Source organism: Harpia harpyja, chromosome 18, assembly GCF_026419915.1.
Source record: "Harpia harpyja isolate bHarHar1 chromosome 18, bHarHar1 primary haplotype, whole genome shotgun sequence".
In the NCBI taxonomy this organism is placed as follows: domain Eukaryota; kingdom Metazoa; phylum Chordata; class Aves; order Accipitriformes; family Accipitridae; genus Harpia; species Harpia harpyja.
Window position 1 is genome coordinate 2,969,374 of NC_068957.1, and position 18,676 is coordinate 2,988,049.

An 18,676-nucleotide genomic window follows, 5' to 3' on the forward strand; every position below is an offset into this window, starting at 1 on the left:
ACCTTTCTAGAACTCTCCGAAAGGCATTAATCTGTTCAAAATCCATCCAGGATCTAAAGCGCGACGCAAGGTGAAGGTGTTGGCGAAGCAGTCTTCCTGGCGGGCACCGTGTAGGGAACAATTACGATTCCGCCGGTGAGGATTTGCTTGCTTTTTTTGTGCTACCGCACCGCGAAGTCAGGAACCAGGCTAGGAACGGCTGCAGCTCCAAATCAAGCCACAAAGCAGCAGGAAACCACTCAGCAATATCAGCAGCGATTTGTGCATTTCTTGGTTGAAAACAAAGAGCGGAGAAGGTCGGCATTATTACCTCCCCGCTTCCAAGTCGCCTCTCCTCTTTTGTCTACCAAAAGCGTTGGAGGCAGCAAACCTCCCCTTCCCAAAAAGCTCCCGGCTCCAAGCTCTTTTGAAAACCCTTTCTCCTTATCTTTATCCACACCTGACCCATTCTTTTTATGCCTCCCCATTGACAAAGTGTAGGAAAATCACCAAATTAAGCACCCAGCTCGTGCCCTCCTGTGGAACAGTCTTCTCCCTTGCCTGCATCTCAGACCTTGTTTTCTGCTGCTGAGCTGTGCTCTGGTTAGCTGGTCCTTCCTAGCATGGATTTGGTCTACAGACTGTAGGGGGGAGGGATAAAAAAAAAAAAAAAAAAAAAAAAAGGAAAGAAGAGGACAAGGCAAAAAAGAAAAGAAACATATTGAGTTAACTCTCCTCCTGCTACCTTTTGCTTCTAAAATATGCCTTATTGATTTTTATATGTATTATGACCCTGTAGTGTTAGAAATCTAGGGTCACCTGAGGACTTTGAGACGGTCACCGTGCCATGTGTCATGACCGCTTGAAATTTGACAGCAAGACAGAGCTGTGCTTAAAAAGGGCTGGCTGTGATTGTCGGGGCTAAAAAGGAATTTCTTACTTCTTGTTTTGCAGGCAGAGACCCGACATGAGGAGCTGAACTGCTCCGATCCTGTCCCACAACAAGTAGTAGTGACTCAAACTGGCTTACTCATTATCATTCTTTTGGAATTGGTGACTTAGTTAACACTCCCCATGCTAACATTTAAAAAAATGGCATTTTTTTCCTCTTCTTTTGTATTCTATACTCTTCCCTTGCTTGGTGCATTTCTTCTCTGAACTCCAAGGAGGAATGATTTCCCTGGGCTGCAGTCAACTGCAAAGAGCGACCCGCAGCAGCAAGGACCCACAATCATCTTCACCTGTTTTTCATCAGTTCATCAGGCGGAGCCCGGTCCCGTCCCACGTCCCACCACGTATCGGCAAGATCCCATGCCGTGTCCATAAGCCCAGGGTTGTGGGTGCCGAGGCACCTATAATTCCCTGGTAAGTAGCTTAACCCCCCCCTCTGCAAGGGGCTGGCGGGGGCTCGGTGTCACTGGGACACCAAAGGATGCTGTTGCCCCCAGAGCTCGGCAATACACCCCAGCGCCAGCGTGTCCCTCGTGCCTCCAGCCCAGGCGCTGGGCGAGGTGCAGGGGCTCTCGTAACGCACCTGCAGTGCTCCAGCACTGCCCCAGCACAGCGGGGCTGGAGCAGGGAAAAGGATGGTCGCCGTGAAGCTTAGAGAAGGAGAGATGGGCTGAGCTAAACGCTCCCACAACCAGGGCTGCGAGAGCACGGCAGGCACTGGTCTCTGAGACCACCGAGAAAACAGGCGAGTCTCAACTCCGTGGCTGCTCTGCGCTTGATGAAAATGTCTGCTCCCTCACACACACACAAAAAAATTAAAAAAAAAAAAAATAATAAATACAACTCTCCCTGCAGCCAGCGATGCATACTAGATGACTGCCTTCTCAACATGAGAGCAAAAGGGCAAATGAATCACATTACACTCCATGAATAAAAACAGTCTTAATGCAACAGCGACTTAATGATTTCATTTTCAATGCACTAGACAGTTTGGCCTCATTTGCAGAGGTGCTGAGCACCCCCGAGTCCCACTTCAGCTAATGGGGACGGCAGGCACTTTGCACCTCGGGACTCTCCCCTGAGCCCCGTACGCACCTCGGAAATTCTCCCACCTGGCAAGGAGACTTTCCCTGAGGTTTGTGAAATTAAAAGCTGATAGCAGGGATGAGCCTGGGCCAAAGACCTCAGATCTCGACCTGCTGCACCCGGATCTGTCCTAGGGAAGGTGGGATTAGGGTTTGCAGCTCTGTTCGAACTGTGCTTTTATTTCCCGCATAGTGAAGAGGAACCAAGTCCTGCCCGCGGCGGTGCCCAGGCAGCCCCGGTGATTTGCAGCCGAGAGCGAGCCCTGCGCTCGCGGGGCTGTTTGCCGTCGGCACCGAGAGGCAACCGCGGCATTTGCCTGGCCCGACTCTGCATATCCCCTACGCACAAGTCGAAGGAGATGGCGGTACGAGCCACCTGAAACGGAGAAAACGGCATTTCCAAACCACCCCCTCAGCAGGGTGCTCACGGAGCGCTTCTGGAAAAGCATGGAGTGGAGGGACGGCAGAACAAACCCAAATCCCACTGTCGTTGCATTATTGGAAAGGGGCTTCTGCAGCAGACCAAAGCCCGCCAAGCCGCAACAGCAGCACACGTGCAGATTCTGAATAAACTCTGCTTGGACCCTCTTGGGGTGCCAAACGTGCCACCTCCCCTTCCTGAGCTTTTTGGGGTCCCTATGGCACTTAAAACAACTCCTGTACCCGCTTTCTTTGGTAAACCTTGCTGTTTTCTTTTAAACATCCTCCTGCACCGGCAGCATTTCTCAAAGCAAGCTTCGGTGTCCACATCCCCGTCACAGCCAACGCGCCGGCGGCGCAGACGGTGTGAGCTGCACCCCGGCCTTGGCACCATCCTACTTGGGAGGAATTAAAAAAAAAAAAAAAAAGACCTTCACTATTTTCCTGTGTCTGTTTGGAAAATACATCCCAGGACAACCTCTCCAAAACAACATCAGTCCTCTAGCAAACAAAAAGAAGTCAAATGCAAACTATTTATTGCCAAAACCTCTTCCTTCATTGTAAAGTACTGTTTAATTTTATCCCTTAGGCATTTATTATCTCATAGCCCATATTATTTTTCCAGCTATTACTGCTTAATTTTCCCCATCCAAAAAGTACGTACAGACACAAGCCAATTTCCGTCTTGGCGTAATTGTTTACGAGAAACAAACAGCTGTTTAACTGGGGTCCCAACAAATAGATGGTGAATCGATGCTTCTCATCTCTTCATTAGCTTCCCGCAAGAAACTGGATGCCGTCACGTGTCCTCTGCCGCCGAGCATCGTCACCCTCCCAGCCGCAGCCGCTAACGAGCAGGGACCCTCGCTGATCGGGGGGACCTTGCAGAGGGAGGGAGGAGAAGCCAGAGGAGATCCACCGGAGCCCCTCGTTTACAAACTCACGCTGCGGTGGAAATAAGGGCCTACGCTGAGCATAAACATTTCTTTTTTTTTCTTTAAATAAAAGCTGCTGAATTTTAATCAGAGCTTAAAGTAAAAAGTAAAATCCATGGCTAATGGAATATGCTTATCAAAATGCTTGGACTGCTTCTCTTTTCCCATTTCTGGTAGAATTTGTTCGTTTTATTGCTTGTTGGTTTTCTTTTTTACCAGCAGAGCTTCTGTGGGGTCTGAAAGTTTTTTGCAAAATGCTACCACTGGCCGCATAAGTAAGCGTAGGACCTTCTCAAGGTACAAAGTCTGTAACCCTGATTTTACGGAGACCGTGGCAATGTGATTGCCTGTGCAGTGGCCGGCGTCAGCCGGCACAGGAGGCACACCTGACCGAGGTGGAGGTTTGCAGAACAGACCCCAGGAAACAATCTCTGCTTCCCAGACTATAGCACAGGACAAAGAATGGCAAACAAGCTTAGAAAGTCAGATTAAAAAAACCCCCAAAAACGACTGAAGCAATTAAGGAATATGCAAAATTGCAAAATATTGTAAAGGCATACAAGAAACTACCCAGAGTTACTAGCAAAAGCTGCGAAAGACAAGGTGTGTCTGTATATCTGCGTGCGTGAGATGGACAGAAAGCTGGGTGCCGATTCTGGTCTGCATTCCCGCGAGTATTTTCCGTGCAGAAGTATGTAATTCAGCCTAATTCTAGTTTGGATTAAACATTCGCTGAACCACTGCTAACATTATTTTCCCTTAACACGCAGCTATTTACGGTAACATTGCGGTACTCGGTGCTTGTGGAGTTTACTTTTCACGTCGTGAAGCGCCCGCATGTGCAAGGGTTCCCCGATGAGCGGGCAGAAGGGGATTTGTGATAATGGGGGGGAAAGAAAAAACGTTTCTTAGGGACCACGCAAGAGCCTAAACGGGCTCGGCACCTGGGTACGGGGCAGAGCATCCCCCACCGCTGCCCCCGTCTCGGCAGGCAGTCTCGGCTGGGAGGCATTTGGGGACAGAGCCCACGTTGGACACGGGGATGGCAGCAGGCCTTTTCAGCCCAACTCCTCACGCCAGCCTGCCACGCACAACGCAAGAGGCATTTCTTCTGCTCTCCTTCATTTTAATACTTTATTCACGCTTCCGACAAAAGGCATCACTAACGTTTTCGTTTCTGCCATCCATCCCGGCTTTAGATGCTCAATTAAAAAAAGAAAAAGCTCCAAAAACAGTTGCAAGCATCAGTGCTTTGCAACACTCTCGCCTTGTCCAGTGGGTGTTACCACAGCAAATAGAAATTGCAAGCAGAGGCCGAACGGCAATGAGTCAGGAAGGCAGAAAGGCGTGAAAACAAAATGAATGGAAAGGCAATAAACCCGCAATATTTCACCATCGGTACTGAGTTCCTGGATAACCTCCATCTATCAGCGTTATCAGTGCCTGGGAGCTCACCGGAGCTGTACTTACAGTACATTAGTGACACTGGCAGAGAAGAGGCTGTGGCCACGCAGGTGCATCACCGTGCCACGGGCTGAGGCCACCAGGAGATGTGTGGCAAGGGCAACGGCAATCCACCACCTCCAGCACCTCGGGATCCTCCTCCAGAACAAAGAGAAAAAGCACTCGAGCTTTTACCAGCGTCCCACGTGGAGCAGAGGAGAAAACTGATGGAGCAATCCCAGGCAGCAAGATGCCCCGGTCCAGGAAAGGGATTGATGGTGGATGCACGTGCTAAAATGCCGTCCTGCTCAGGGACCCTGACTGCGACGGAGGAAAAAGGCTCAGACATCTTGGGTCTAACTCCAGCAGCAAACCAGGTGTACTGCTTAAGGAATAGAAACCCGAGAAATACATTTAAAAAGGAAAATTGTTCCCTGTAAAAAGCTGGAGAACAATTCAAGGAATCAACTCAGGAAAAGGAGAGCCTTTTCTAGTCACCCCCAAAAAACACCAGTGCCCCTTCACTTGCCATTTCTCATGAAGGCACAAAGCGTAGCAGCTCCTGTTTGGGCTAACGACGGGCAACCTCCCTTTCTCTATATCTACAAAGAGATTATAAAAACATTACTAGGAAACGGAGGACGGGGACTACCTCAATGCTTTATTTTCCAGAGCACCAAGTACAAAATACTCTGCCAGTCCACTTTTAGAAACAACCACTTATTTTTCACTCCTGTGCAGAATGATCTAGACAGCTGCCTGCAACTCCTGCCCGTCGCTGCCCATCCCTCGCGGCATCCCCGCCACGGCGGCGGGAGACCCAGCCACGCTTCCACTGCAAAAAGCAGTCCGTAGGGGCTTTGCCCGCAAGTCAGGCTCACGGCATTACGCAGAGAGCTGGCACCCCCCTGAAAAAACGGGGCTCTGCGTCCTCCTCGATGACCTACAGCTTGGACAGAGGTTGGGGCCCCCTGTCCAGGCTGCCAATAAAAATCACCACGCTCTCTCCAAAGGGAAGATAATTCCCCATTAGCTTTGCAGAAAACTCAGGCAGCCAGCAAGAAGAAAGCTTTTTAAAGAGATATAAAAACAGGATTTTTGTATTGAAACACATGCCACAGATGGTGTAGCAGACGAGGATTAATTCATGAATCATATTTCTTAAATGATACAATCTCTCTTTTCACTTCCATACTTTCCCTTTTTGACTCAGAAGCAGGGATTTAAGATGCCCTTCCCAGATATGAATTTTGCATGAACAAACATTGCAGGGGTAAAAAAAAAAAAAAAGCAGCAATAAACCAGAAAACCCAGATGTTTAAAGCTAAGTTCTCAAATGTAAGCGAATGCATATCCTGTCCATCCACGAAAGAACATGTGTGGAAATGCAATATATGCAGGCACGGATCTGGGACTAGGGTGGGAAAACGCATTCCCTAACATTTGGAGATTACTAATGCTTCAGCGAGGGCTCTGAATTTCACAAAAGCTGATTTTATATCTCCTATCTTATTTGCCACCCTCGCAGCAAGAGAAAAGCCTTAAGGCAAACATTTCCACCAAGAGGCCCTCCTCGCTCTGCCGTTCAGGTTTGTCCCTCCTCCAGCCCCCATCAACGCTTTCCTTTGGAAAATCCTGGCGCAGACACCGTCAGGTTGCTCTCCAGGAAAAGCTCACAGAGCCCACAAAACCAAGGGGATTGCAGAAAGCAACAGCAAGCCAAAACATCCTGCACCACGCAAACAGATCAACCGTAGCTTGCTACCATAGCTGAGTAATGTTTTAAGTGGAAAAAAGAGAAGGAAATGACAAAAGAGCTCTTCAATAGCAGAAGACACCAAACTCCCAGCTCCTCCTCAACTGGAAAGCTCTTTCAGACCAGCCAAACCCATGCAAAGCCCACGACCGTGCGCCTGTGCAGATCAAACCAGGGCAAGAAGAAATAGTACCAACATTCAAAGCTCCCAGCACGCTGCCCTTCTGGGCACCTTCTCACCTACAAAAGGTGCTGCTATACCTTCCTTTCATCACCAAATCAGCATTTCAGTCATTTTTTCTGCTTTGCACATAAAGCACCTGTGTCTATGCTTAACTGCTTCTTTATACAGCCTTGGACTTACTATTGTAGCTTTACACATGAAGCTTCAAATTAGAATAAGGGTGAAAAAAATTACTTACCCTTAAATTATTTCAACCTTTCCCTGCTTTGTGTATGACGTGGGCTTCTCTTTTGGTTACTATTTCCAGATTTGGTCTTTGGGTAGGTGAATGGAAGAGGAGAATGAAAGGAGTTGTATTTGATGACGATGGAGACTGTAAAATAAAGAGAAGCACTTTAGTGCAGAACAGTCCTCTCTATACATACATATCAGATTAAATTAAATTAAATTAGTGACACCTACATAAATGCTTCCTACTGTTTTTATGCACACATACAAATATCACAACTGTCAAGGAGAATGCAGCTGTCAATGATACGGCAGGGGGGGAAAAAAGAGCAATTTCTAAAATGGAAGGAAAAAAAAAAATAAATCTAGCATAACAACCAGCATTTGAACAGCAGTAAAGGGCTTCCACTGGTTTGCAGGAGGGCAGGCGGGCCGCGAGGCAGCTGCCCAAACCAGGCTGCCTGCGAAACCAAAATGGGTCGAGACTACATGGGAGCACCTGGAAAGGGCTTGAGCAGAGGACGGTGTGGAAGAAGCACGGGTAGCAAAACCACAGCAGCAAACCTGACAAACACTCTTCTGCTTCCCAAAATACTCCATCAGCTCAACTGCTTTTGAGAAAGCAAGGAAGGAGCCGAGAGCTTCGGGAAACACAATTCACCCATACCCTGTAACGACGAAAGGACTCTTAGCACAGGAAGGAATTAATAATTTGGTCACCGTACCAGCAAGTACCCCCCTAAAAACCCGTTTAATCTCCCACCATCTGCTTTAATAGCAGAATTTCTGCTAAGTGGTTTTCCCCTACACAGACCCACATATCCATGTAAACACACAAACAAACCATTTGGCTTCCCGCAGTCACGGGGTACGCAGCTGCTCGGAGAAGGGCTCCGTGCCTTTGACACGATGCCAAGGTTGAATTCCTGCCATCCCATTTACTCCTACACCTCTCCCCCCGCCGACTCCGTGCCCCGCTCCCGTGCGGACTCTTTAAGGCTGCCGACTCATCAGGTGAAGCGCCTTGGGCTACTTCCCCTCCGCTTGCCTCCCCAAATCACTGTCCGTTTAGCATGGCAGGTTGAGATCCTTAAAACGTAATTTCATTGTAACTAACTGGAAAAAAAAGAACGAAGATGAAAGGAATGGACTTCCGCGCTATTTTTCTCATGACAACTCTTCCATCTTCTGTATGCAACTGGCATCTCCAGCACCGTAAGCCCCAGCCCAGACACCGAAAGCACCCCCAAAAAAGCGTATTTACAAAATTACTTAGAAGATGCCACACCCGCTAGTGAGAAAAAAAATAAATAAAAAAATTCCTGAGTCAAGGAGACTGTCCTTATTTGGTTGGAAAAGCACAAAGGTCACCGCAAGCAGTATGTAAAAATACATGCCAACATTGAAGAGGTATAAATGTAATACTAAATAACACTTTTTATAACCAGCTCAGTATTTAACACTTGCCTAGTGGCCTTTGATAAATCCTAGGCGCTTTAACAGAGCAAGGAAGCTTTTCATTGCTATTTAACAGAATGGGGAAAGTAAAGCACAAGAGAATAAAAGTGCTCAAGACATCAAGGACCAAGTCAGAACTAAAAAGCCAGGTCTCCTCATCCAGCTCCTCCACCGCTGAACACCCTGCTAGGCTGCTGTATTTAAATAGAAATACTATTGTTAGCCATAAGCAATGCAGACTCATTAACATTTATTTTAGTGTTATAAAATATATTTTTAAATACTTGAAGAAATAATCTGGAGGAAGTGCTAAAGCTCTGAGCATATTTTCAATATGTCCCAGCTTTTCCAGAGAGATTTCAGACCTCCTGGAAAGACACAGACTGGCTTAGGGGCTGCAGCGCGGGAGCATGCGGATACCTCCAACCAACCCAGAAAAGCAGCACATGCAAATTCCCTGCCCTTGCTTCTCCTCCCAGATTGTTCAGTAAGAGGTAAATCTAAAAACGCCATTGATTTGAATTACTCATGGACAGCAGAAACCCGAAACTATCATTTCCCACATGTTTTTAATGTGTGTGGGTGTTTATATGTGAATAACACTTGGAAACAGAGGAACCCGATGCCTGCAGAGACACCTCCTCGAGGAGCACGCCAGCAGAAACCCCTGCCAGCACACACAGCTCCTCCTGGAACAACTTCCACGGAGCCCAAGGTCAGCGCGCTCGTCCCAGCCAGACCGCACCTTATCCCAAAAGCTAACGCAGCCAAACCACGTTTGCGACTTTTAATTAGCCCGGCGGAGCAAGAGCATGACCGAGGAGAGGGAACGCAGCCTCTCCCCATCCTCGTGAAGAGCAGGCAGCGCGGGCAGCAGCCCTCGCCGATCCCGTGAGGTGTCAGGAGAGGGTTTGGGGGCCGGTTGAGAGGAGCAGCAGTTGGTGGTGGTTCTTCCAGCGGTATCCGTAAGTACACCCAGAGAAAACCACTGTGCGGGAGGATGCTGAGCGATAGAGGCAGAAGGTAGATTCAATACAGAGAACAGAAGCCAGAGGCACGCACCGACCTACGGAGCACGGTGCCCTATTTTTACCAACCCCAAATGTACCAGGAGTACGGAGAATGCATCTTGCGTTACATACGCGCTTTACGAGACAACTCCAGTTTTCCACATGAGCCAGCCAGCCTTGGGCCGCCTCAGACCAAATAAAACGGGAGGAGGCAAGGCGGGAGAAGAAACAGTTTTCTTGTTTTTCGCTGTCAGAAAAGTTATTGCGCAGTTAGCGTTCTACAGGCACCCCGTAATTTCAGAGTGGTCTTTAATCACTGATTTTGGTGGGGGAAAGGAAGACCCAAGACAATTTCTGCAGTTTCAGAGTGGGTTCAATGCACGCCTGCCGCAATCTGCCATCCCGAGCTCGGAGACGGTGCCTTCCCCAGCACCAAGCCATCACCCTGCCGCTTCACCCCAGGCACGGGGCGGCCGGCTGCGGCACGCAACGACGGAGCTGGAGGAGCCGATGCTCCAATATTTAAAGCCACGCATCTTTTTCCCAGCGCGGAGACGGAGGGACGTGCTCTGGAGCTCAGCCACGGTGGTCCCTGGCACTGTGCAGATGGCAGTGGTTTGGTTACCCGGTGCTAAACGCAATCTGCACAAGCTACAGCATACACCAAGTTCAAAGTCAAAATGAACATTTGTTCTACAACAAAACACACTGCAAATGATCCTTAACAAATTTTAACTGTTGGTACAGTCAGATAAGAGCACGGTAGCATGTATCATACCCTGTTGTTATTGCAAGCTCTGTGCTGCTAAACATGAGTGGCAATGCAGAGAGATCTATATTTTGTATTTCAGTATAAATTATAGAGCAGCATAATAGACCTGAAGAGGCAGCTCTGCTCTTTCCTGCATCGCTTCCTTCACGTTTTTAAGCCCACTAAATTTCTTCCCATTTAGTTGCTTTATTTTGGTTCCTTGCTGCATAAAATTGTTCTGTATTCACCAAGCAGTGAAGCCGAATAAATAATTGCAAAACTTCCCTGCAAAAACTCCAAGAGCTGTTATGTAAAGCAGAGAGGGTATGAGCAGATAGAGACAACTCGGAGGCAACCTGAGGTTTGGTATTCTGTGTCAGCTTGACACACAGGGGAAATAACCCTTTAATCCAGTGCAGTGTATTTCATTTACTGTAGTGTTATCCAGTTCGAAGATGTTATGAAAGGAATCCCCGGAGAGACTTAAGACTTCAAAACCAGCCTGAGTTTGAACTTAATTCCACCGTTGCAAAAGGCTGTAGCCGTGGAAGATGACCTTTTCCGTACCTTGCATGCCAGGAGCCATTCTGCCTCATAATGTCACGCCAAATTAGAATATTCTCTTTTTGTTTTACTCGGGATTTTGTTTTGTCTTTTCTTTTTAATTAAAAGCATCTGTCACTATTAATGAAACGGGGGGGAAAAAAAAAATCAATAATACAAACAGATTAAAAATGCTGACGTCAAGAGAGATGGGGAGAGCCAAAAAGCCGGGTAATTAACAGAGGGACTTTCACCTCCACGTGAGCTCGTCACCAGAGCCCAGGTCAGGACCGAACAAGCATCAGTGCCATCTCCTTGCTGCTCATCACTCATCCGAAACAAAGGGATGCTCTTGCCCCACCGCCATGCTGGCCTCCCCCCAAATACATCCCCCAAACCACACCGGCAGTGGGAACTTGGGTGGTCTCTCTCCTCTTGTCGGATAGGAAAGGAGAGGGGAAAAATACCTTTAAAGTGCAGATCTCACGGTTGCTCAGGTCTTGCCAAGGTTATCCTGAATGAAAGTTCAGATATATTTTAAAAAAAGACCATAAATCCGCATTAGTAAAACACAAGCTGGTGGAACTCCCTGTGACGGCAGAGATGAAGGCGTGCGGTCTGATCTTCAACCAGCTGCAGGAGCTTCACTGACCAACGCGTATTTTTAAGCAATTCTGCAGGAAGCTTATTAAACAAGTTACAGAAATCCCAGTTAAAGTTGTTTGCTAGTGTTAATAGTGTCCATGGACTTTACTATTTTGAGGTGAACCATAAAAGGCCAGTCTTCACTCGCTGCATCTTACAATTCGGATTATGAATGTAATTAAACATAAATTTATATTTTCCAAAAATACACTTCCCCGACAAAATACTAAATTAATTACACAATGTCTTCATAACGTGAAATTATTAAGCTTGTTAAAGCTGTACAAACAGCTTTATGGTATCATTAATAGTTAGAAATGTTCAGTCAGCACAGTTGAAAAAAATGTAAACTAAATATGTCAAGGATACATTGCTTTCTACTCTCACTATTTTTTTAATGTCTTATTTCATGGTAGATAAGTGAAAAATCTTTTTACCTGACTTAAGTGAGAGGCTCATTTACTCATGCAAATTTAAAACCAAGTGTCATAATACAATGAAATTACAAAAACATATCAAAAAGAAGTTAGCGAGTCACTAAATTTAGCTCCTAATGGAGTTCAACCTGTCTTATACAGTTGTATGTTAATGGGAAGAGCTACAGTGCTCTGTAAACATCAGAGCGCAGCTTCGAAACCATCACACGTGCACGGGGTTTCTGGAGGAAGCCCTTCGGGTTTACAGCCTTCCACACCTCGATCTAAAGGAAACTTGAATTTTGATCCCAGCCAAGGTTATGAGTACACCTAGCATAAAATAAATTAAAATACATCACGATGATCTCCGTGCAAGCGCTGGGTTCTGCGGAGCCGCTTTGCGAACTCCAGTACCAGTGCGGAGCTGGGATGATTTGCAGGCTAGATACTTACTTAACATGCATAGGGATTTTCTAAATCCATACAATGTATTACGGCTGACATGGTGAAGCGCTGACTTTGTGGGCTGGAAGATACTTAAGGGCTTGGCTCTGAATCTGGGTAGATCCAAGGAACAAAGAAAAACTGGTGCATCTGAAATAACGGCAGCAAACCACACACCAAGGCAGGAGCAGGATCCTGTGTTACAACTTGCTTGGTTTTTACTTGCCGATAGTTCGAGGACAGCACTAACATGAAGTCTCTATTCTCAGAAACAATCCCTTATTCCAGGAGTAAGCCAAGAAGATGAAAAGGTTAGAAGAGAAGGAAAAGGGAGGCCCGAGGTTAAGATATGACCAGTCCATCCGGTAGACCTCCGATATTCGTCAAAACCAAAGCACCAATTTGGCACAGTGGGAAAAAGATGCCTCTGCAGAGAAATTGGCTTAAGATACAGGGAGGCAATTTCCTAAAGATGATAACGTCCATACCGCTGCCCACCAGAGCGGGCTGGGGTTTGGGTCCCAGCCATGGGACACCCCCCCGTCCCAGTTCACCGACGGGGTGGCTCCAGCAGAAACCGCAGGCGGGGAGGGAGCAATACTGCCCCGTGCAACCCCCCCGCCGGCTGCCGCCCGCTCGACCGCAGCTGAAGCGTGAAGCTGGGGCTCAACGTCCCAGAAAAGGAAGAAACAAAGATTCCCCGTGCTTCCTGACCCAGCAGAAAACCGTGACAATAAGACCCTGTAACAAGAAGAGGTAAGGGAACTAATGGAAAAACATCAAATTGCGTTAAGGGCTGCGTTAAAGGTTTACAACATAGGCTCCAGACAAGTCCACTGATATTGCTGAACCCTTTATCGATCCACAGGTCAAACCAGAAACAAAAAATATCAATTTTAGAAAATATCACTTGTCGTGATACAAAAACACCCCCACCCTGTTCCTATGCACAGGTAAATATAGAGACCTTTCCACATGAGAGAAAAAGTCTGCCACAGAGCTATACTATAACTACTAAATCACTAACCTGTCCTCGTCATGTAAAACACAAAGGCTCGTACAAGGAATTAGGGAGATGTCCTACATAAAGGCTTTAATTAATTTGTGAAATTTTGCACCCTTCTTGGAGGCGTGCGACATGGCACTTTTTGCTCCCTTAGATTGCCACAGTTTTCAATTTTATTTTTATCCTGAGTTAGATATGAATCAGGATTTGCAAAAGACAAAACAACACACTGTAATCATCCAGCATGCCAATTAAACTAAAAGATACCCTGGAAATTAAAATTAAATGCCATATCTATGAAAAGAAACAGACAGCTTCCTCAGAAACAACAAAAAAGCCCATATTATAGGAACACGACTGTGGCAGTCCAAAATCGTAGCCGAAGTAGTTATATAACTTACTATCATCCTTCACATCTGCATACTTTAGATCTTCATCAAATTGTATATGTTTTTGCACATTTATCATCAAGATTTATTGAAGTTGATTCCATAAATTTCATTTAGTTGTTCACTGCTGCTATTTGTTTCCAAGGCAACAAATGCACTTTGCCCAAGCTGCACAGTAAATCATGATTGTTTGGAATTTGGGGGTCCCTGCCCCTCGTGCTGCACAATGGCTGCACCTCCCAACGCAAACAACAGCACCGGCTCGGCGGCGGCAATAATTAGCAACAGATTTGGTGGGCATTTGCAAAAAAGAAAAATAATCCATGCTATGGAAGGAAAATGCAAAACTAAGCAGGCAGACAGTGGGCTGCTGGCAGGAAGATAGGATTCATGCAAAGCCCCCTCTCCTATCTCATTTACACCTCGGATGGCTGGAGGTTGAGAAATCCATTCGCAGGTTCAGGAGGAGTCGGAAGGCTCTTTCTGCAAAAAATAATGATAAGAAAGTCGTCTTCTCATTGTAGTCACTGCAAAAGGGACAACTGCAATAGTAAAGGAAACAGAAAAGCGGAGGATTTACAAACATTGCACACGCGCCTGAACTTCCCCCATCGGCAGCATCCGATGGCTCTGCCTCTGCGGGCACGGGGAGCAAGAGCCCGACGCACAGAAAACTTGCAGGCAACTTTGGAAAAGTTCAGCTCCGGACAGGAAAAACTCTCAGTCTCAATTGTGATAGCGTAGCGTCGTTATTTCAATTTTCAGCAGCTGAACTGCAGGAGGTGGATAACTCCAAGCACTAACTCGGAGCAAGCGTTACTGTCCAATTTCATGCTATTCGAAAAGCGGCGTCAAAGCTGTCCCATCCACGCCACCACGTCGGCATTGGAAACGCTCAGGAGCCACCCAGGAGCACCTCTCGCTCTGCACCGCAGACCTGCAGCATGAGTCGCAGTAACGGCCCACCATGACCGACACAGGATCGCAAAACCACCTTTTAAATAAAGGGTAGTAAATGAAGAGACCACAACTGCAGGAAGACAAAAATCAAATGCAAGAGACCGAGCTAAAACACGCTCTGCGCTCCCGGAGGCTCCTCTGGGGAAAAGCCTCGTGCAAAAAGGCATTACTTCAGCATTTCTAAAAACAAAACCAATCTCATAGGCGATGCTGATATTTTAATGGGACATGACGTTTTTTGAAAGACAATGCAGTTATTTTTGTTTATCTGTCATAAGCAAATATCCATGACTGCAAAACCGCCATATGAGAGGCAGCTGACAAACTCAGCACACTGATGCTGGCCAGTACAGACCGAACTGGAAGCTTTATGGTGTGAATCAGGGAAACCCACATTCAGCTTCCAAACCCGGTCACAGGAGTGCCATGTAACTGCAGCGACCGCAGAGGAACCAGCCCCAATTATCCGGTGCACTGGAACCTACCATCCCTTCCCTTTTTCCCCTTCTTTAAAAAAAATCGGTCTCAAACCCTCTTTGTCAGATAGCACATTCCCTTGGATTCACCCATTATTCCCAGAGCGATCAACAAAGACAGCATCCCTGATGACAAAAGCCGCTAGTTTTGCCGCTTTCGGTGTCAGAAATGTTAAAAGATTGTTTGCTTTCTAAGTGCAAGTCCACATTTAAGAGGAATAAAGAATTTGCTATAGCAGGCTGGATCAATGATGCAGTAAGCCAAGCATGCGACCTCCAGCAGGGTGGCTGGGTCCAGCGCTCCTGGAAACAATAAAATAACCTGACGCTGCTCCTGATCAACTGCACAATGCAGGAAATGGGGAAAAAAACTTACTCCTGACCCTTGACGCAATGAGCTACCTCCTTCAGCTATATGAACTGATTGCTTTTATTAACACTCTTACTATCAGGCATATTCATCCCCTTCTCCCCTTCATTGCAACAACTGGCATCCAAGATGCAAACCCGGCTTTCATAGCCGTGACACTGGTACGACGGAAGCAGGATAGATGGAAATGAAACAGCATCACCTCCAGTTCAGTAGCAGGGAAGAAGAGCCCTCTCGTTGTCACGTTACAAAGATGGAGCGCGGCGGCAGCGTGCCGGTCAGCAGCTACGTCTCAGGCAGCGCCCAGGCATCGTCACCATCACGGGCAGGGATGCTACCCGTTAACAACGGCCGCTGAACACAACCTCATTTCTCTGATAGCAGCGAATGAAATCCACCCTGCGAACACCACCATCTCTTCTAACAAGAGCAAAGGTACCATCGCGCTGCTCATCAGGCACTGAAGTGACAAACTGCATTAACTATCCCAATTAGAGGAGCGCTCCAGTGCTTCAGCCTCACCTCTTCACTCACGACTGCGGTCTCTGCTGTTTACGTGAGCATGAAAAATAACACGTTCCAATGGCAGCTTCTCATTTTACACTACGATAAATGAAAAGCAACACAGAGGTTGCAGTCCACAAATCGCCCTCTTCTTTCAGGAGCGGCGTTGGAAACGTACGGTCCTGCAATCGGGTGACAGCTGGAGAACATCCCCGCGCCGCTGAAAACATCTACTATAAGAATATTCTCCAGCCAGCAGCACAAAAGCAGGGAGAGGGTATGAATAGCCTTTGAGGAGGGTGTGTAAATAGCTATAGGTAACATTTGTATGCTATAAAAATCCTCCATTTTTGGCCTGGCTTTGCAAGCACGAGTTTCCTTTCCCAGTGCTTTGCTTGTGCTTTGGAGACCGGCTTCGCCTTCCCTTCCAGTCGGCACATCGGGGGGAAGGCAGGGATTCCTCCGAATCCCCTATTACACCCTGGGAAGAATGGCAGGCGAGTGAATTTCTCTTGCCAGCTGTTTAAAAGAAATCCTATCAAGGCTGATGGGACCAAAAATTGGATATGTTGGGCTAGATCCTTCTGGGGGTTAGAGGCATGGGGCAGCTAGGGGCTGGAGGGGGGACTGCGGTTTAATATGTCTTCCTTAGACATAAAAAAAAAGCAACTACGCACACGGGCGCCCGCTCATCTCACGTTCGCGCTCTCTCTCTCTCCAAAATAAATACTATCTGCCCTCTGAAGTAAGAATCGCGAGCTGCCAGCCTCCGAGCTGGGTGAAAACACATCGAGGAGCGCAGCCGGTGTGTGTGCATGTGACACAGGCATCTGCATATCACGCCACCCCTCTGCCTCCCTCCCTCCCGCTCGCCGGGTCCATTCTTACCAACCAGCAGAGGATAAAAATGCTCTTAAAAAGACCTAATTTTCCTCCCCGGCTATTTGTTGGCGATGCAGCCCACGGGTTCGTGCAGCCAAAGGAGCACTCCCCGCTCAGAGAGGGAATTTCACAGTGACAGTCTCGGCTCGGCAAGGCTGTCCCCTCTCCTCTGCCGCAGTATCAGCATCCCCAAAGATGCTCCAGCCCAGCCCCATCACTCCCAACGCTTCCCCCCTGGTTCTCCCACGGACGAAGCAGCGTCCTGGCACATCCGTCCAGCCACGAACTCACCTCGCATCCCTCTCAAAAAGATCTCTAACGAGGGCACAGCGAGGCCGGGGAGGGAGAGACCCCCTCCCACGCCGCCTCCCCCGGCGCGCTGGGAAGCGGGGCTGCAGAACAAGGCTCGGCGATGAGCGCTGGCAAAGCTCGCTTACCACCCGGTGAGCAGCTCCCCGTGGCGTGCAGGTGGCTCCTTTGATTTCTGATTATTTGTCAGCCTTGCTTCTGGCTGGCACTGTGCCTAGGCCAAACTTTGCAAGCAAGCGGGTCACCCCACCGAACAGCCTCTCCAAATGGTCTCTCGGAGCTCATGCACCTGTGGGAAGGGAACGTAGAGTCCGTGCCTGGAGGCATGGCTGCGCCCCGGATTGCCCTGCCGTGGATGGGACCCGCGGTCCCAACTGCCTTTCCAGCGAGGGGTCCTCACCGGCATTTATCGAATGATGCCCGAGCAAAAACCTCGCACGGCGACGAAAGCGCACGACAGCTTCAGACTGGAGCTATTTGAAAAAATCCCGTTGAAAAACACTAATTCATCAAGGCCAAAATGTTGTGCGGGAATAAGCCACTTTTAGCAGAAATCTCACCAGGAATGTCTTGTAAACCCAAGACACCCAGAGCAGCTCACGGCATCATCTCTCAGCCAGGGAGACCTGGGTCCAAGTCCCTGCTGCGTCCAGCTCCAACCAAGCATCGTCTCCCACACCCCTCCAGGGGCAAACTGCATGGAGCAAAACCAGTGGAGCAAAACCATTCCAAGGCGCTCGGTGCCGAAAAAGGCACAAGTGTTCGGACAAGCCGCTACAGAGCGACAAACTGCCGTGTCAAATCTGCGGCTCCACAGACTGGTAACAGCAGCTACCCCGGTCCTACGCTCTTCAACAGAGAAAGCTAGAGAGCACAAGACTCCGCTGGGGAATCCAAGCATCCTCCAGCTTACCGTACAGGCAGCTGGTTAGTTTGGCCTTTTTTTACTTTGCGCAAACCCTGCTTTAATTCCCCCAGCGTTTCGGGCACACGTGTTTCTGAATCTGGGTTTGGCCCTTCTGCTGAAGCTCTGTGCGTGCGAGAGTGTCTATACACAGCGGGGACTATTCATATTTGTGGGAGAATGAAGGAGCTAATTCAGGGCTTTGGCGAGATGAAAGGAAAAACCTTAATTAAAATAAGTTTTAAAACCCATCAAGATTTTTTTTTTTTATCTCATTCAGATTAGCAGCCATCCTAAGATTACACTCTGAATCTAAATGTACTGCTTCTCTTCAGACGTTGCAGGCTTTGCACACAAAGCCCTTAAGACATCAAAACCCATACCAACCTAATAAAATAAAAATGGAGGAAAAGTACGTCTGACAGTAACTAAAATTACATAGACTTCCTCAAAGAATGCAAGTAATGCCCTTATTTTGTAAAGAACTTCCTTCCCCCTAACCCAGCTGAGAACAAGTACTGCTGGAAGCACACCACTATTAACGTAGGGTCTAAGCGGCTCCGCTTCTTGCACGAGAAAGCCGCCAGCAAAAGGGCTGGTTCACACACGGGTTTGCACAAGAAGGACG

The 18,676-nt window shown here is 47.8% G+C and overlaps 1 protein-coding gene across 3 annotated transcripts in view; it reads right to left on the reverse strand.

The window, feature by feature from the left end:
- NEXMIF (neurite extension and migration factor) overlaps positions 1 to 18,676 on the reverse strand; it is a 173,737-nt gene that overhangs the window by 51,138 nt on the left and 103,923 nt on the right. For all 3 annotated transcript variants that reach the window (XM_052814027.1, XM_052814025.1, XM_052814028.1), the window contains one exon: positions 6,992 to 7,126. The gene's annotated coding sequence lies outside the window, so the exon portion shown is untranslated. The remainder of the gene's footprint in view (positions 1 to 6,991; positions 7,127 to 18,676) is intronic.